The sequence below is a fragment of the Doryrhamphus excisus genome, chromosome 18 (genome assembly GCF_030265055.1).
Source record: "Doryrhamphus excisus isolate RoL2022-K1 chromosome 18, RoL_Dexc_1.0, whole genome shotgun sequence".
Taxonomy (NCBI): Eukaryota; Metazoa; Chordata; class Actinopteri; order Syngnathiformes; family Syngnathidae; genus Doryrhamphus; species Doryrhamphus excisus.
In genome coordinates, this window is record NC_080483.1 from 14,586,847 (window position 1) to 14,607,478 (window position 20,632).

At 44.4% G+C, this 20,632-nt stretch overlaps 1 long non-coding RNA gene across 3 annotated transcripts in view; it reads left to right on the forward strand.

Annotated features, from left to right (window-relative positions):
* Nucleotides 1-600: 600 nt before the first annotated feature.
* The window catches only part of LOC131106599 (uncharacterized), a 29,887-nt gene continuing 9,855 nt past the window's right edge, over nucleotides 601-20,632 (forward strand). The window contains exons 1-6 of one of the 3 annotated variants that reach the window (XR_009120102.1): nucleotides 601-730; nucleotides 1,970-2,046; nucleotides 2,133-2,242; nucleotides 2,679-2,737; nucleotides 2,870-2,944; nucleotides 5,850-5,941. This is a non-coding gene — a long non-coding RNA (uncharacterized LOC131106599). Of the gene's footprint in view, nucleotides 731-1,969; nucleotides 2,047-2,132; nucleotides 2,243-2,678; nucleotides 2,738-2,869; nucleotides 2,945-4,452; nucleotides 4,596-5,849; nucleotides 6,790-20,632 lie in introns of those variants that run through there. The other 2 variants (XR_009120101.1, XR_009120103.1) reach the window with 2 other exon arrangements.

Here is a 20,632-nt window from a genome sequence, read left to right on the forward strand (position 1 = left end):
CTTATTGGCGTGCTTATTAGCCTGCTTTTGCTCTATTATATAAAATTTATCAGAGATTTTTTTGTAAAAAATTTTTTAAAAATCAATTTAAAAAATCTATACATAAAATATCTAATTATTTAGGGGGACTTAAAAACATTTTAGGGGGGCTGAAGCCCCCTTATTGGCTTGCTTATTAGCCTGCTTTTGCTCTATTGCATGATATATGTCAGAGATTTTGTAAAAAAAAAAATAATAATAATACAAAAAAAATCAATACATAAAATATCTAATTATTTAGGGGGACTAAAGAACATTTTAGGGGGCCTGAAGCCCCCTTATTGGCTTGCTTATTAGCCTGCTTTTTTCTCTATTATATGAAATATGAACCAAAATAATGAGTAGCAGCATGAGGACCACATTCCCTCATACAAACATGGCGGTCTATTTATTTACTGCAAAATAAACAAAACGATGTTTATTTATAATTATACATATTACAACATAAACATAATAAAACAGGAGGTTAAAATAAAAACAATAAAATAACATTAATACAGAGAAAAAGCAGGAAAACAACCGAGAATAAGTGGGCGGAACCATTGTGAAAGCAAGCTACCCGGAACATAAAAATAAATGCACATATTAAGCTTAACTGAGTGTGCTAAATACATTGTATGAATTTACATAATTTCACTCATAACGCAGTACTATCTTTCAAAGTCAGCAGCGAACTCGTTTACAACATACGGTAAGATTTATTCCATATGTGAGACACTTTATGTTACTTTAAGGTTCTTCTTTATCGATTAGCAATGACGTTAGCAATTAGCAATGACGAGTTGAACAATGACTTCGCGGTTCACTTTTAAAAGTCAACAGCGTGTCAGCAATAACATTTAGCTGAAGTAACTGTATTAGTTTTGTTTTACGAAATGATTATAATTGGGCAGATAATCTTATTTGTTGCAAGAGAACGACACATTTTCATGTGGAGGTTGCTATTTGAGGAGGTACTGCACTTGTTTAACCACAAGGGGGCAGCGTTGCTCAATGAAATCAGTATTGTTTGGCTCTACTGTATAACCCACAGACTAGAACACCAAAAAGGCACTTTTAAATCCAATCTAGGCAACAAATTACAGGATGAACGTCTGACAGATGATAAACCTAAAATAATACTACTACGCATATAGTTTTATATCAGTTCTTTATGTATTAGTCCTTATGTAAATGCATTTTTTGTTAGGGTTTTAGCATCAAAATGTGTATTTCCCATGACGTCCATTGTTAGCTAGCTCATATTAACCTGTTTTCTCATGCATGAATGCACAGAAAAGGGAAGGAAATGTGTTCATGTTTCACAAAAGGATTGTAAATTATGGGAAAAATACTCCCAAAAAGTGCAATTCCCCTTTAAAGTTGCTGGAATAGTTTCTATACATACATCACCCAATCAGACTTAACTTCTAATGGCTCTTTTTAGTGGATGTTACTATTTTTTTTTTACTACTACACCTTTTTACTCTACTCTGTGTGTGTGTTTTTTAAGTGGTAAGCCTGCTGCTTCCTAACAGTCCACTTCACAACGTCCATATTTAGACAGTGAGCGAGTCCAGAAGCTCCGTTTGTTTATGACACCACACAACATTTTGTACCCGCATATGGTGTGCCTGTGTGTGTCGTACTGTAGATTTAGGAAGTTGAGCGTCAAAGGTATGAGACGATAAATTGTAAACGGTGAAGTGTGTACATACAATGTGTATTGTTAAAACGTCACTATTGTGATATACTATTTTAAGGAATTACCATTTTTAGTGAGCATTTAAAAAAAAAAAATTCTAATTGATCCCGGGCGCAGTAATATACCATTGATCGTGAGTGCAGAAATCGATCGATTTGTGCAGATCCATCGTTAGCTCGTGCGTAACAATGTCATCACTTAGCTTGAGTAGGGTGTGTTGAATTTCCTCTGTGTCTTTTTTTATAGTGTCCTGTTGTGTATCTGTAACAGGAACACTACCTGCTACCAGAAGATCAACCGGTCTTGTGGCTGGTTTGCCGGCGGTAATGTAAATTTTGAACCTTCAGATATATAGTATACTTCCGGCTTCATTGTCTTCCATTATTGCCATTATTGTCTCCACTTTAAGCCATTTTGGAGTGGAATACTGCCGCCTAGAGTTCAAAATGGAGCTCATATCGATTGAGGAACGTGTGTCTCCTGAGTCAGCATGGAAGCGACCAGGAAAGCTGAGGAGAGGTGACTGCATGTGTAGCTAGTCTCTTGATTAGGCGCAGCTTCACAGCAGTAATGGAGGTGCCATTTTGAAAAAAAAAAAAAGGTCAAAAGGTTTTGAATTGAGTCTTAACCACCTGCATGCTAGCATCCTGGCACTCAGCCATGCTTAGAATATTAGCATCCAAAGTGTTAAATTGCTCCTCCTGTTTGTCTAGTGGCTGAGAGTGTTTGTGGAGGGCAAGCTAAGTGGGCGCCTCTCTGCGGGGACCGTATTGGCCAGATTGTTCTTGTTACGGCTGGCGAATACGCCAGAAGATTGGACCCCAAAGCAGAGATGGAGGAGGTTGGGGGGTTGACAAGGTTTAATGAAGAGAACTATACAAAGAGTGTAAAAGTACAACACAAAATGTCGCCATTGTTTATGTGATGAAAAGCTTGTTTACGTGTGTTCTCACAGCGATGGTGTACGGTGGAAGCTCCGCCCACGGAGACCAAACAGCGTCGTCTGGCCTTGTGGTAGGATCATGCCCCTCACAATGAAGAATACCATTAACAAAAATGTTTCATTTTTGAATTCTACTTGAATATTCTTGGAAATATTTAGTTGAAACCATCATTGATGAATCTTTATTCTGTTTATCTTTATAGAGGTCACATGCAGCTGTGTAATAGGATCATTTGTGACCAATTCGTTTGTGAAAGCAGCACCACCCAGTGGCTAAAGTAAGAAGTACGCCCTCAATGTTCATTCCTTCATTCATTTTCTACCGCTTTTTCCTCACGAGGGTCGCGGGGGTTGCTGGAGCCTATCCCAGCTGTCTTCGGGCGAGAGGCGGGGTACACCCCGGAACCGGTCGCCAGCCAATCACAGGGCACATATAGACAAATAACCATTCACACTCACATTCATACCTATGGACAATTTGGAGTCGCTAATTAACCTAGCATGTTTTTGGAATGTGGGAGGAAACCGGAGTACCCGGAGAAAACCCACGCATGCACGGGGAGAACATGCAAACTCCACACAGAGATGGCCGAGGGTGGAATTGAACCCTTGTCTCCTATCTGTGAGGTCTGCGTGCTAACCACTCGACCGCCGTGCAGCCCAAAGTCAAAACAAAAAAGCCAAAATTGTACCACTTCCACACACAATAGGAGGATAACTTCTTTTCACTCTATCATGTTGCGGCCGTGCCGCCAATTAGACAATCATTTGTGACCAATTCGTTTGTGAAAGCAGCACCACCCAGTGGCTAAAGTAAGAAGTACGCCCTCAATGTTCATTCCTTCATTAAAAAAAAAAAAAAAGTTACACAATATGCTGCACTCTATGAGAAATGTTCCACAGGGAGAATTTTGGTCACCCATGTTCAGTTATGCTAACGGTAATTGTTTAAAATTCCACCTTCATGGACCCCCTGAGGACTATTTGGGGGTCATTTATGAGTCCGAGACCCAAGGTTCACGCACCAGTGCACTGTATCTATTTCTGATCATTTTCACACCAAGTTGAACGCATCAAGCTGTCAGCAAGCGTCCAACAGGTAATCTCTGCTTCGCTGTTAAAAGTCATCACTTTAGAACGTTCGAGTCCTCCGTGAGTGTGCTGGTTGTTATAACAGCAATCAAAATGAGCGAGAGAGTCCAAAGGCGCACCACAGCAGAGACTCTCGCGCCGTCTGTCATTCTGCCTTCCCGTTTGAAGCCGAGCCGCGTTCAATTCCCAGCTTCCCTCCCCCACAGAGACTCCACACTGGCATCCCATCCATGTCCTTCCTTTTGTTTCTTCTCCCTCGTCCTCCCACACATCTCTCCACTCCTTCCTTCCCTCGCTTATCATCCGTCGCCTTCAGCAAAGCGGCCATCCAGCAGAGAATTACGAAGAGAATTCAAATGTGCTTTTAGTGTTGTCGACCGCCTCCCCCCCTCCCCCGCCACCTGCACCCCACCGCTAGTCTCCCGCTTCACTTTATGTATTGATTGCAGCTGTGACAGCGTGCCCACATCTCTCTGCCCCGTCTGATGCTCCTTTTTCAGTCGGTGTGCAAAGACCGCCACAGTCCCCCACATGCAGGACAGCCATCAACATCACAGCTCTAACATGCATGGAGCAACATTTGCTGCATCGGAAATCATTGCCCTACTTGGAAGAACACACACCTTGTGATGACTCAGCCTGTTGAATCTTACTTATAGGTTTGCATAATCATTCATCTTGTTTTGCTGTACAGTCATGATAACACGCTCGGCTTGGAAAACGACGACATCTGGACATCAGAAAGCAGAAGCATGGCTGCCGAGCCGGGACATGTGAGAGGCTAACGAAGACATCGCACGGAACACCCCCCCCCCCCCCTCCCCAGCGTTCTGCTTACAAATGGCAAGTTCATATTTGCTAAAATGGATGAATTGGAGGCGGCACGGCGGTCTAGTGGTTAGCGCGCAGACCTCACAGCTAGGAGACCAGGGTTCAATTCCACCCTCTGGCATCTCTGTGTGGAGTTTGCATGTTCTCCCCGTGCATGCGTGGGTTTTCTCTGGGTACTCCGGTTTCCTCCCACATTCCAAAAACATGCTAGGTTAATTAGCGACTCCAAATTGTCCATAGGTATGAATGTGAGTGTGAATGGTTGTTTGTCTATATGTGCCCTGTGATTGGCTGGCGACCACCTCTCGCCCAAAGACAGCTGGGATAGGCTCCAGCACCCCAATGCACATTCCAAAAACATGCTAATGTGCAAAAACACACTAATTTTAGAATACAAGTTCAGGGAAGGGCTGCACGGCGGTTGAGTGGTTAGCGCGCAGACCTCACAGCTAGGAGACCAGGGTTCAATTCCACCTTCAGCCATCTCTGTGTGGAGTTTGCATGTTCTCCCCGTGCATGCGTGGGTTTTCCGGCTTCCTCCCACATTCCAAAAACATGCTAGGTTAATTAGCGACTCCAAATTGTCCATAGGTATGAATGTGAGTGTGAATGGTTGTTTGTCTACGTATATGTGCCCTGTGATTGGCTGGCCACCAGTCCAGGGTGTACCCCGCCTCTCGCCCGAAGACAGCTGGGATAGGCTCCAGCCTAACTACCCATAGCTACCCATGTAGAGTAACTAGGGAGCACTCATTCATTCATTTTCTACCACTTATCCTCACGAGGGTCGCAGGGGGTGCTGGAGCCTATCCCAGCTGTCTTTGGGGCGCCAGCCAATCACAGGGCACATATCGACAAACAACCATTCACACTCACATTCATACCTATGGACAATTTGGAGACGCCAATTAACCTAGCATGTTTTTGGAATGTAAGTACCTGTAAAAAAAACTCCACACAGAGATAACCGAGGGTGGTATTGAACTCAAGTCTTCTAGCTGTGAGGTCTGTGCGCTAACCACTAAACCACCGTGCATCCCGAGGGAGGACTCATATAATATGGAAATAACGTGACAATAATAGTATTTATAAGTGAGGATAAGCAGTATAAGATGAATGAATGAATGTTATTGTTACTTTACATTATTACTCTTTTTAATATTATTCGTTATTGCATGTTTTTGTGAGCCGGCTACAGGACAGTAACATTATTGCCTCTAGCCAGAGTCTTTGTTGACATGCATCTTATCATTTGTGCAGAGTGTCGGTGCAATAAGGAGGGAAACAAACACTTGCTGACACGCAAATTGAATTTCCAGCCCGATGGCAGCTGCCTGATAAACAGGCTGCAGGTGAGGATGAGGAGGAAGATGTCCAATCCTAACCAGAGGAACGTGCTCAAGTGCTTTGTAATGGGGACCTGCCCAAATGGGCCCAATTGTTGGAGCGGCCTCAGTTGTGAGCTGACAGGACCAATGAATGTGTGTGTGTGTGTGTGTGTGTGTGTGTGGATGGCGCCATGCTTCATCGTCCCAGGTAGAGGCACAGCTGATTTAAAGCAACAGCCGTCACTTAATCAGCGTCACAGTGCCTTGACTGCAGCAGCGGCTGGGTTATATAATGCATGAGTGTGGGATTCCCAGCAGAGGGGCGGCAGGGGAGCATAATGGATGACTGCAGAGGGAGGCCGCTATTGATGTTTGCGATTGTGATCATGAGTGCGAGGCCTCGGCTTGGGCTGCAGCTCCTCCACTCTTCAATAATCCGATAAAGACGGCCGGCCTCTCAGAAGGGCATCCCTGCTTCTCCAAGCGCTATTTGGTCCGCTTCTCCACCGTACAGTTTGGAACGGGGAAACTCTGACCCAGTTTTCAATGAATTCGATTCAGAAGATCAAGATTCTAGATGGTAATAAACAACACAGACAACATCAGTTTGAAGCCCTTTTGAGGCGCCTTTGTGATTAAGGGCTGCACGTCGGTTGAGTGGTTAGCTAGGAGAACGGAGTTCCGGAGTTCAATCCCACCCTCGGCCATCTCTGTGTGGAGTTACAAGTTCAGGGAAGGGCTGCACGGCGGTTGAGTCGTTAGCGCACAGACCTCACAGCTAGGAGACAGGGGTTCAATTCCACCCTCGGCCATCTCTGTGTGGAGTTTGCATGCACATTCCAAAAACATGCTAATGTGCAAAAACACACTAATTTTAGAATACAAGTTCAGGGAACCACAATTTGAGTGGTTAGCGCACAGGCCACACAGCTAGCAGACCCGAGTTCGATTCCACCCTCAGCCATCTCTGTGTGGAGTTTGCATGTTCTCCCCGTGCATGCGTGGGTTTTCCGGCTGCCTCCCACATTCCAAAAACATGCTAGGTTAATTGGCGACTCCAAATTGTCCATAGGTATGAATGTGAGTGTGAATGGTTGTTTGTCTATATGTGCCCTGTGATTGGCTGGCCACCAGTGTGCTCCGCCTCTTGCCTGAAGACAGTTGGGATAAGCTCCAGCACCCCCGCGACCCTTGTGAGGATAAGCGGTAGAAAATGAATGAATGAATGAAGTCCAGGGAAGAGCTACACGGCGGTTGAGTGGTTAGCGCGCAGACATCACAGCTAGGAGACCAGGGTTCAATTCCACACTCAGCCATCTCTGTGTGGAGTTTGCATGTTCTCCCCGTGCATGCGTGGGTTTTCCGGCTTCCTTCCACATTCCAAAAACATGCTAGGTTAATTGGCGACTCCAAATTGTCCATAGGTTTGAATGTGAGTGTGAATGGTTGTTTGTCTATATGTGCCCTGTGATTGGCTGGCCAATCACAGCCTGAAGACGGCTGGGATAGGCTCCAGCGCAGGATAAGCGGTAGAAAATGAATGAATGACTTCCATTTTTATTTGAACACAATATTGACTTTCCCTCTCATCCTCTCCACAACAAACTACACATGTTTTGCGGAAAAGTGGAACAGGTATTCCGGATCATTTGCCGCCCGTTACAATGGAAACGCTGATAAAGGCATACTGCAATGAAGGGAGCTGTTCTGCTTATTGAAAAGGAAGTCCAAAGAGCTGACTCTGGCTCTGTTGTTTGAGAGATTTGTATGCATTGGACACAAATGCATAGCAAACAAAGCAGTTTTTTTTTAGGCCATGTCCACGTATACAGTAATATTTAAAAAAAAAAAAAACGCTTTCCACGCATGTAGATTTGTTCTGCTTTTGACTTCAATCAGCATTTTTAGCAACGTAAACATTGTTTCTTATAGGAAGCATATAAGAAGCTGTTGTGGGTAATAGGTCGCACAGATATTGATGTCTCACATAAGTTTAGTCTGTGCTGGGTGCGCACATGTAAACATATTTTAGTGAATGTTGAGTGCTGCGTGCTTCCCGAGCCTTTAGGGAAGAGCAGCTTTAGTGAAATATGTATAGCCATAAGAGCAAAACCTTATAGGACTTATACATAATTTACACTGTGACACTGCATGGCTCCTCATCCAAGTGACACAGAGGACTTTAAACGCAGCCTAGTTTGTCCTCATCTTATACAAACGCACCGCAGTCGGCAAAACACAACATTTGTATACATTTTTAGTGATGGCAGAAAAAGGTCAATAATGATAAACAATTGGACAGCAGTTTTGGAGAGGAAAAATGACTTGATACACCGAAAATTATCCTACTAATAAACACATTCCAGGGTGTACCCCGCCTCTCGCCCAAATACAGCTGGGATAGGCTCCAGCATAGAAAATGAATGGGTGGACACATACTAATGCAGTGTAACTATGTTTTGACTTAAATTTGGTCAGTTTAAATCATTAAATTAACGTGATATTTTGAGCTGCAGATGACATTTAATTTCTTTACTTTGATTGAAAGCAAGGGCTGCACGGCGGAAGAGAGGTTAGCACGCAGGCCTTACAGCTAGGAGACCCGAGTTCAATTCCACCCTCGGCCATCTCTGTGTGGAGTTTGCATGTTCTCCCCGTGCATGCGTGAGTTTTTTCCAGGTACTCCGGTTTCCTCCCACATTCCAGAAACATGCTAGGTTAATTAGCGACTCCAAATTGTCCATAGGTATGAATGTGAGTGTGAATGGCATTATTAAGCATTATTAGAGCCCTGTAGACATGACAAAACACGACTATAGTCACATTTATAGTCTTTTTATTTACAACATATTGCGCAACTGCAGCGTCTTGAGACACATGCTAACTCGCAAACTAGAGAGCTAGCGACCTAAACGGTAGCCTTCAAGTTATTTCCTTTAAACTTAAATAGCCAAAAACTTACCACTTCCACACGGATAGGGAGGATAACTATTAACAGTTATTTAACCTTTAACATGAACATTAATCAAACGTAATCATTTTTTTCTGGGTACATGATACCATACAGCATCCATATCAAACTTGCGCGGGCCGCACTAACATTAAACTTTCATATCAAGGCGGGGGCCTCAAACTAGTGTCCTGCGGGCCACATTTGGCCCGCGGGCTGCGATTACACCCTGGACTGGTCGCCAGCCAATCACAAGGCAATATAATGTGTTTTACATATATATATATATATATACACCCCCACCTCCATTCTCCCTGTTCTCCTTTCATCCTTCACCTCCATCCTTCCCTCGTTCCCAAATGACCTGCTACTTTGCAGCTCAGCCTGACCCGCCGACTGATATCGAGGCTCACATTTTAGTGGTTGACGGGCAGATCATAAAGCCTGGATTGATGGTATCATCCTGCCCCCTTCCCCCTTCCGCAGTGTCCTTCACCCTACTCCTGCAGGCACCAGCCTCTAAACAAGTCAGCTCCTTTCTCAACACACAGCAAGAACATATCTGGCTGATTGTTGTGGAGCCTGCAGCGGCCTGGTTTGTGAAGGAACAACATTTCAACATGCAATTTAGTTAAGATGACATGCAGTCCTTATCATTTTGTTTTTTTTAGCACTTCAAATGCCCCAACAATCGCCCCTGTCAGGCTTCTGGAATATTATGTTCAGCTTGGAGGGAGTCATGGATGATTATAATGTTGCATTATTCATTGGCGGTTTGAATCTCCGTTTGGGCACCTCTGTGTGCCTACGATAAGATATGCCTTTATTAGTCCCACAAGGGTAGGTTCTCCCCGTGCATGTTAGCTTAATTGGCGACTCTAAATTGTCCATAGGTATGAATGTGAGTGTGAATAGTTGTTTGCCTATATGTGCCCTGTGATTGGCTGGCCACCAGTCCAAGGGTGTACCCCGCCTCTCGCCCAAAGACAGCTGGGATAAGCCGAGAGCTGAGTGAGGACAAGCAGCATACAAAGAAAATTGATTAGTCATCAAATATGGTGCCTTGCCCAATGAAAGGCAACTTTATCAAAGTTGCACGTCACCACAAAAAGACATTCATTCATTCATTTTCTATCGCTTATCCTCACGAGGGTCGCGGAGGATGCTGGAGCCTATCCCAGCTGTCTTCGGGCGAGAGGCGGTGTCCCCAGCCAATCACAGGGCACATATAGACAAACAACCATTCACACTCACATTCATACCTATGGACAATTTGGAGTCGCCAATTAACCTAGCATGTTTTTGGAATGTGGGAGGAAACCGGAGTACCCGGAGAAAACCCACGCATGCACGGGGAGAACATGCAAACTCCACACAGAGATGGCCGAGGGTGGAATTGAACCCTGGTCTCCTAGCTGTGAGGTGTGCGTGCCAACCACTCAACCACCATGCAGCCCTGGTTGTTGTTTTTGTTAAAACCAAAAAGACAGATACTGACAGTAAAGAATTCAGACTCCGAGTCTCCACAAAGCTCCTTCCTCTCCTGGCCATCAATCAATAAGGATTATGGCAGCTGAGCTCCGACACATGCACTGCAACAAGCGTCCACGTGCTTGCTCTTGTGGTCCTCTTTAGTTTTTTTTTTGGTGGGGGGGGGCTGAAAGGTGACTGCAGCACTTTGCTGAAGTGAGATGACGCAGTGGAGCTCTGAAGAAGGTGCAGAAGCACTGCACCATTCATCGACATTCCCATTCCCTCAACCTGTGGAGTGTAGACCCAGGGAGGAAGTTGACTGTTAATTAGTAGACTATAATAATATCTACTACAGTAATATGAAATCACAGTCATTAGGTTTATTGATGACAACAAAAACATGACACGACTGTACATCGTGGAAGCAACATTTAAATGGATGCTAGCAAGTGAACATAACACAGTGTTGACTGTGTAGTTGAGGATGGCTGAACAGCTGAGTTGGCACTTTTCTTTGTTTTAAACATGAGAGCAGTTCAAGCGTTTGGAAAGTGTTGACTAGACGAAGGCAACAAGTTCTCTCACGCCGCCAGATGGTGTCTTGTTGATGCTTTGTGTCGACACGACGACATGACCGCTTTACGGTAGATGGAGAATAGAATGCTCCATTCATTTTCTATCGCTTATACTCACGAGGGTCGCGAGGGTGTTGGAGCCTATCCCAGCTGTCTTCGGGCGAGAGGCGGGGTACACCCTGGACTGGTGGCCAGCCAATCACAGGGCACATATAGACAAACAACCATTCACACTCACATTCATACCTATGGACAATTTGGAGTCGCTAATTAACCTAGCATGTTTTTGGAATGTGGGAGGAAACCGGAGTACCCGGAGAAAACCCACGCATGCACGGGGAGAACATGCAAACTCCGCACAGAGATGGCTGAGGGTGGAATCGAACTCGGGTCTCCTAGCTGTGTGGCCTGCGTGCTAACCACTCAAATTGTATTATTATTATTATTATTATAGTTGTCATTCATTCATTCATTTTCTACCACTTTTTCCTCATGAGGGTCGCGGGGGTGCTGGAGCCTATCCCAGCTGTCTACAGGCGAGGTACACTCTGGACTGGTGGCCAGCCAATCACAGGGCACATATAGACAAACAACCATTCACACTCACATTCATACCTATGGACAATTTGGAGTCGCTAATTAACCTAGCATGTTTTTGGAATGTGGGAGGAAACCGGAGTACCCGGAGAAAACCCACGCATGCACGGGGAGAACATGCAAATTCCACTCAGAGGGTGGAATTGAACCCGTGTCTAATGATTAATTCAGTCTGAAATCCGAGGCCCGCAGTTCATGTCGATGATGTGACGCGTCCTCACTTGTAGCAGCGTTAATACGTCCACGTCAGCAAAGATACACAATTTTCACATGTGAAAGAAAGATAGGAGGAAGGATGGAGGGAGGAATGAGACCAGAGAGATACACCATGAGTGGTGGTGGTGGTGGGGTTGGGTGGGGGGGGGGCAGACCAATGAAATGTGTTTGCAGAGTTATGGCTGCCAGTCAGCATTTCATTGCGGGCGGATGTCAATGAGCACACGGGGAACAACTCATCAACACACACACACTCACACACACACACTCACATACACTCATGCACTTAATAAGAAAGCTGTCCATGAATGTTTTATCAACTCTGTGCTTAGATTGTTTTGCAGAATGGTGGCTAGCAGCACCTTTATCAGAATCTGGCAGCATAGTCTATTTACATGATTATCTTTACGGTTCTTTGAGCATGGTGGACCGAGTGGTTATAGCGCACAGCCACACAGCTAGGAGACCCGGGTTCGATTCCGTGCCCTGGCATTTCCGTGTGGAGTTTGCATGTTCTCCCCGTGCATGTGTGGGTTTTCTCCGGGTACTCCGGTTTCCTCCCACATTCCAAAAACATGCTAGGTTAATTAGCGACTCCAAATTGTCCATAGGTATGAATGTGAGTGTGAATGGTTGTTTGTCTATATGTGCCCTGTGATTGGCTGGCGACCTGGCGCCTCTCACCCGAAGACAGCTGGGATAGGTTCCAGCACCCCCACGACCCTCGTGAGGATAAGCGGTAGAAAATGAATGAAAGATTGTTAACCGGCAGCACAGCGGTCCAGTGGTTAGCGCGCAGACCTAGGAGTTGAATGTTTTTAGTTATCATTGTCTAGGAGACCCGAGTTCAATTCCCCCCTCGGGCATCTCTGTGTGGAGTTTGCATGTTCTACCCGTGCGTGCGTGGGTTTTCTCCGGGTACTCCGGTTTCCTCCCACATTCCAAAAACATGCTAGGTTAATTAGCGACTCCAAATTGTCCATAGGTATGAATGTGAGTGTGAATGGTTGTTTGTCTATATGTGCCCTGTGATTGGCTGGCCACCAGTCCAGGGTGTACCCCGCCTCTCGCCCGAAGACAGCTGGGATAGGCTCCAGCACCCCCGCGACCCTCGTGAGGAAAAGCGGTAGAAAATGAATGAATGAATGTATGAGGTATGAGGCTGTGGTTAGCACACAAGCCACACAGCTAGAGACCCGGGTTCGATTCCCCCGTCGGGCATCTCTGTATGGAGTTTGCATGTTCGCCCCGTGCATGCGTGGGTTTTCTCCGGGTACTCCGGTTTCCTCCCACATTCCAAAAACATGCTAGGTTAATTAGCGACTCCAAATTGTCCATAGGTATGAATGTGAGTGTGAATGGTTGTTTGTCTATATGTGCCCTGTGATTGGCTGGCCACCAGTCCGGGGTGTACCCAGCCTCTTGCCTAAAAACAGCTGGGATAGACTCCAGCATGCGAAGCGGTCTAGAGAATGAATGAATGATAGGTTTGTTGAAAACTTTGTATACAAAAACAAGTACATGAGGTTTGAAAGTACACTTTTTAAATACACACAAATACATGTTTCCGTGTTTTTTCTCTAATCTGGTGTATGTGTGATGTAAATCATCTACTTCATCTGTGTTTGTCTTGCTTCAACGCTTTTTGCGTGTGAATTTATCTCGCTCTCTGTTGTCTCGCTTCAATATCGCGACAATTAAGTCGCAACCTTGAGGTCAGAGGTTGAAATAACACGGCCAAGTCGTTGTCAGGTCTAATTAGCTTCACTCGTCTTACTTCATCTTCACGTTGTCTGCAGCTCTCCGGGAAAAAAAAAACAAAAAAAAAAAACATTCACTGCTGCTCATCAATAATTGAACAGCCTGAACATTTAATTATAAATGACTGTGTCCCCTTTGAGGGTGCTAATGAACCCCCTCCACATATCCCCGCTGGCTTGGTCCTCCTGTCTTGTCAGCCTGATTATGAACCCGAACAGGTGCTCTTCTCTCTAAACAACATCAGCACCATCGCACGCCGCACGGATATCAACTTTGAAAAAGTGTCTTGGTCACAGTTTACCTCAGGAGGCATTTACGTTGTTAAAAGTTATGATGCGACCAAAATAGCTCAGTGGCGCGTGTCAACAAGGGATGAACAGCGAGAAGAGAAGAAGAACATAGTCAGGAAGTTACATGTTTATGCTAGTTGTGTGTTGTGTACTCCTACTTGGAACTCGGATTATTTTTCTTAAACATTGTTGTATCCATGGGCGACCTCACAGCTAGGAGACCAGGGTTCAATTCCACCCTCGGCCATCTCTGTGCATGCGTGGGTTTTCCTCCCACATTCCAAAAAAACATGCTAGGTTAATTAGCCACATAGGTATGAATGTGAGTGTGAATGGTTGTTTGTCTATATGTGCCCTGTGATTGGCTGGCCACCAGTACACCTGTACCCCGCCTCTCGCCCAAAGACAGCTGGGATAGGCTCCAGCACCCCCGCGACCCTCATGAGGAAAAGCGGTAGAAAATGAATGAATGAATGTTGTATCCATTCTTTGTCCAGTATTAGTATCAACAATCCATCCCTCTATGGCAGGGGTCTCAAACTCAATTTACTTGCGGGCCGCTGGAGCTCGGGTCCGGGTGAGACTGGGCTGCATCAGGTTTTCAAAAAAAACGCATTTATTAAAAACAAAAAAAAATAAAAAACTTCGCTTTGGTTCCAATTTTCTACAAGAAAAGCTCTGATAAAATATTCCACTGTTCTCAAATATCTTACTTTTTATTTTTCTACACAAAATAAGATGAAAAATAAATAAACAAATCAAGAATAAAGAAAATCAATCAATCAGTAATAAATAAATATAATAATAATAATAAAACAGCAAATAATAAAAACTTAAGAAACCACATATAGTTGGTGGGTAGACAAATTATTTTTTTCAGATTAAAATGAACAAAGCATTATTAGAGCCCTGTAGACATGACAAAACACGACTATAGTCACATTTATACTCTTTTTATTTACAACATATTGCGCAACTGCAGGGTCTTGAGACACATGCTAACTCGCAAACTAGAGAGCTAGCGACCTAAACGGTAGCCTTCAAGTTATTTCCTTTAAACTTAAATAGCCAAAAAAACGTACCACTTCCACACGGATGGAGGATAACTATTAACAGTTATTTAACCTTTAACATGAACATTAATCAAACGTAATAATTTTTTCTGGGTACATGATACCATACAGCATCCATATCAAACTTGCGCGGGCCGCACTAACATTAAACTTTCATATCAAGGCGGGGGTGGCGGCACGGCGGTCGAGTGGTTAGCATGCAGACCTCACAGCTCGGGTTTGATTCCCCCCTCGGCCATTTCTGTGTGGAGTTTGCACGTTCTCCCCGTGCATGCGTGGGTTTTCTCCGGGTACTCCGGTTTCCTCCCACATTCCAAAAACATGCTAGGTTAATTGGCGACTCCAAATTGTCCATAGGTATGAATGTGAGTGTGAATGGTTGTTTGTCTATATGTGCCCTGTGATTGGCTGGCGACCAGTCCAGGGTGTAGCTGGGATAGGCTCCAGCATCCCCGCGACCGAAAAAGCGGTAGAACATGAATGAATGAATGAATGGATCAAGGCGGGGGCCTCAAACTAGTGTCCTGCGGGCCACATTTGGCCCTCGGGCCGCGTGTTTGAGACCCCTGCTTTATGGCATTCATCCCATCCTCCTTCCTAAGGGAGGAAAAACATCCTAAAACATTCCCTGACATTTCCAAGTGAGACTCCTGGAGGTTTTTGAAGGTCAGTCCGAAGCTGCGAGGAACACGGCGTTCAACTCGGTTGAGCAATGAGAGCTTTTTAGTGCCAGAGAATGAACTTCTTTTCCCTCACTTGACTTCTCGTTCTGCTGCATTCATCTTCCTCTCTGAGCTTCCTGCATGGCCCCAATCTTCCTCCTTGCAACCCCCATGCCCCCCCTCCTTCTTGGGCCGTGACAGCTAATCAATGAACAGGAGGCCATGAGGGAGACTCTTCCTTTATAGCCTTATGGACTTCCAATGGAATTGAAGGCATCAAAGCGGGGGGATGGTTGCACCTTAAGGGGAACCTCCTCCTTGTCTCTGGAGTCTCCTTCAGTTTTTGCTGTGCTGGTCGGGTTTTTATATCCATCACATATAACCAAATGTGATGTTTCAGACCCGATTCGACCGCCGTGAATACAGTCATGGCGGTCCACGGAACAAGCCGCTCCGCTTGCTTTCATCCGCCGCACATTTTAATCAGACATCTGCACTCAATTAAGACTAATTAGCGAGCGCAGCGATGCCAGTCCTGCAGCTTCTGACCTTCTCGTAATTGTTTTATGCACTCTGTGTGAGAGTGCGTCCCCCCTTGCAGCGTGCCGGCACCAGCGTTTACAGTCACTTTCACTTTCATTTCATATCGACTGATGCTGTTAAAGGCACAGCATTATTGCATAATCCAAGTATCTACATACCACGGGTTTTTTTTTTTGGAGGATTTGGAAGGAAATTACTGGAACCTTTTATGGGGAATATATTTCATTTTTTTGTTCACCCTGAAATGGTGGCCAGCCAATCACAGGGCACATATAGACAAACAACCTCAGACCTTCACACTCACATTCATACCTATGGACAATTTGGATTCGCTAATTAACCTAGCACAGGGGTCTCAAACACGCGGCCCGTGGGCCAAATGTGGCCCGCAGGACACTAGTTTGAGGCCCCCGCCTTGATATGAAAGTTTAATGTTAGTGCGGCCCGCGCAAGTTTGATATGGATGCTGTATGGTATCATGTACCCAGAAAAAATGATTACCTTTGATTAATGTTCATGTTAAAGGTTAAATAACTGTTAATAGTTATCCTCCCTATCCGTGTGGAAGTGGTAAGTTTTTGGCTATTTAAGTTGAAAGGAAATAACTTGAAGGCTACCGTTTAGGTCGCTAGCTCTCTAGTTTGCGAGTTAGCATGTGTCTCAAGACCCTGCAGTTGCGCAATATGTTGTAAATAAATTATAGTATAAATGTGACTATAGTCGTGTTTTGTCATGTCTACAGGGCTCTAATAATGCTTTGTTCATTTTAATCTGAAAAAAATAATTTGTCTACCCACCAACTATATGTGGTTTCTTAAGTTTTTATTATTTGCCGTTTTATTATTACTATTATATTTATTTATTTATTACTGATTAATTGATTTTCTTTATTCTTGATTTGTTTATTTATTTTAACCTAGCATGTTTTTGGAATGTGGGAGGAAACCGGAGTACCTAGGGAGAACATGCAAACTCCACACAGAGATGGCCAAGGGTTGAATTGAACCCCGGTCTCCAAGCTGTGAGTTCTGCGCACTAACCACTTGACCACCGTGCAGCAAGACAAAACAGATTTTCAGAATGACTCAGTTTACTGTATTTGGTCTCTGTTTGCACCTTGAGGGAGTAATGTTACATACTACCGTCTTTCATGCAAATGGTTGGATTCACACTTTATAATGCTACACACTGTGCCGCGTACTTACATAAAATCCAGCTTCAAATAGCGTAGCTCCGCCCATACAGCTCTTACCCAGGCAGCCCCAGTTAGTTCCTTATATGGGACGTTACAAAACGGAGTGTTCGAGTGTTCATAGCCTTCCCAGACTTCCTTCAGGGCTCACTTCCAACCTCATTATCTGAACCGTTGGCATCATTTAACACGAGAATACGACATTTAGAAGAAAATTGAAAAAAAAAAAAAAGCGTAATAGATTGAAACCCAATGAAGAGAAAGCAAGAGCAGTGGAAGTGTATTTATTCACAGGGGGGGGGGGTGTATATACTGTAAACGGAAAGAGACAAGTACGCATATGCATTATTCAAAAGTACTTTCCAGCCTCCTTGCATCATTTAAGTCAGCAGCAGGTTGTTGTGATCACGGCCGCCTGTGGGGGGCACTGCTGAGACTGTGAGCTGGGTGCTTGTTGCTCTGCTTGACTCACTCAGCCTGCAGGAGAACAAGTTTGTGTCAATGAGAGAGGCTGCAAAGTGCAAACACACACACACACACATATACACACATACACACACACACTGTTAGAGTGGTGCAGAGGCAGATGTGAGTGCGCTCCGTGTCAGTCTGCTGTCGGCTCCTCGGGGCAAGGAGATGGGTGGGTGTTATCGATCGTAGCGGCATCCTCACCCACGTTCTGCAACATGCTCAACAAAGGTCAACAAAGGTCACCAAGTCAGTTGTCAGACCGATACACTTACACTTAAAAAAAAAAAAAAACATTTCTATTTAATTCCTACCTGCTCTTTAGGGAAAAATAAAAACAGACTCACATTTTGCGTCACAGGAAACGTCTTCAAACTATTTGTTGTTGAACTACGTCAATACTAAGTGCAGATTGTTATTTTGGAAAGCACAAATCGCGGAATTCCCTCATGAGTCTGGAGGGAACATCCAACATGATAGGGGGATACATACATATGGATCGTGACTGCGGGGCAGAATGTTGTACATAAACAAGAAAACATCGGAATCAGGCCAGCTCCCCTTACGCAGGAAGTGTGTGTGGAGAATGTTAAGTTATTAGTATTCATGCCAGCATGACTGGAATCAGGTGTGTGTGTGTGTGCTGAAGAACAAAATTCATTCATTCATTTTCTACCGCTTTTTCCTCATGAGGGGCGCTGGAGCCTATCCCAGCTGTCTTCGGGCGAGAGGCGGGGTACACCCTGGACTGGTGGCCAGCCAATCACAGGGCAAATATAGACAAACAACCATTCACACTCACATTCATACCTACGAACAATTTGGAGTCGCCAATTAACCTAGCACAGGGGTCTCAAACACGCGGCCCGCGGGCCAAATGTGGTCCGCAGGACACTAGTTTGAGGCCCTCGCCTTGATTTAATGTTAGTGCGGCCCGCGCAAGTTTGATACGGATGCTGTATGGTATCATGTACCCAGAAAAAAATATTACATTTGATTAATGTTCATGTTAAAGGTTAAATAACTGTTAATAGTTATCCTCCCTATCCGTGTGGAAGTGGTAAGTTTTTTGGCTATTTAAGTTTAAAGGAAATAACTTGAAGGCTACCGTTTAGGTCGCTCGCTTTCTAGTTTGCGAGTTAGCATGCGTCTCAAGACCCTGCAGTTGCGCAATATGCTGTAAATAAAAAAAGAGTATAAATGCGACTATAGTCGTGTTTTGTCATGTCTACAGGGCTCTAATAATGCTTTGTTCATTTTAATCTGAAAAAAAAATAATTAGTCTACCCACCAACTATATGTGGTTTCTTAAGTTTTTATTATTTGCTGTGTTATTATTATTATTATATTTATTTATTTAATAAATAATTTAAATAAAATAATAATGATCCCACCCGGGGAGAAGCACACACCTGAACTAAATACAAACACCAGAAATTAGGGACAGGTGTGGGTGATTAGGGCAACAAGGCAGAAGACAAGGCAAAGCAGGAAGTTCCCTACAAAATAAGAGTCTCCAAACAGAAACTAAAGCCCAAGAAGGTAACATAAGGAAACTGACACTGAGAACATATTTTCCTTTTCTGTGTGTTTTAAAGAGGAAAAAAAAAGTTATCATGAGGGAGCTAACAATGCACGGCATGGGACACACCTATTTCGATTTCAATACGTGCCCTACCGGAACGTATTGATTTCTACTTGCGTCGACAGCATCATCATCATCACAAAACGATGCTGGTTACTTAGTCCATCACTTTGTCCATTTTTTCCCACTTTGATTGTCATTTGTGGCCCTGCAGCTTTGGTGTTGTTGCCATGGCGTCAATATCTGACACTCTGCTGCAGCGCCTACATGATTTAGACGACACAGTCACATGTGAATACACACACACACACACACACACACACACGTCACAACAAGAGGGAAAAAAGACAGAAAACAGCAGTTCCAATGTGTCACCCTCGTGAGAGGCACCGTGCTAAACGTGTTCCTGAAGGTGACAAATGAAACGCGACATCAGCATGTCAGAATACGACAAAACACGGCCAGAAAAAAATGATTCTGAAGACGAAACACGAGGCTTGGAGTTAAAGTGGTTAAACGAAGCACACCTGAGCCCTAGGAATGATACTCTGTGGGTGGGGGTCGTTTATACATGGTCGACATTTTGTTTTTTATGGAAATGTTGTATTTTAACTATCAGTGCTAACCCTGTTTGTATTAAAACAGCATAGACCAGCATATGTTGTGTTTTCTAGCTGGTAGCTGGTCTAGAGGACCAGCATAGACTAGCATACATTGTGTTTTCTCACTAGTAGCTGGTCTAGAGGACTAGCATAGACCAGCATATGTTGTGTTTTCTAGCTGGTAGCTGGTCTAGAGGACCAGCATAGACTAGCATACATTGTGTTTTCTCGCTAGTAGCTGGTCTAGAGGACTAGCATAGCCCAGCATATGTTGTGTTTTCTAGCTGGTAGCTGGTCTCAAGGACCAGCATAGACCAGCATATGTTGTGTTTTCTAGCTGGTAGCTGGTCTAGAGGACCAGCATAGACTAGCATACATTGTGTTTTCTCGCTAGTAGCTGGTCTAGAGGACTAGCATAGCCCAGCATATGTTGTGTTTTCTAGCTGGTAGCTGGTCTCAAGGACCAGCATAGACCAGCATATGTTGTGTTTTCTAGCTGGTAGCTGGTCTAGAGGACCAGCATAGACTAGCATACATTGTGTTTTCTCGCTAGTAGCTGGTCTAGAGGACTAGCATAGCCCAGCATATGTTGTGTTTTCTAGCTGGTAGCTGGTCTCAAGGACCAGCATAGACCAGCATATGTTGTGTTTTCTAGCTGGTAGCTGGTCTAGAGGACCAGCATAGACTAGCATACATTGTGTTTTCTCGCTAGTAGCTGGTCTAGAGGA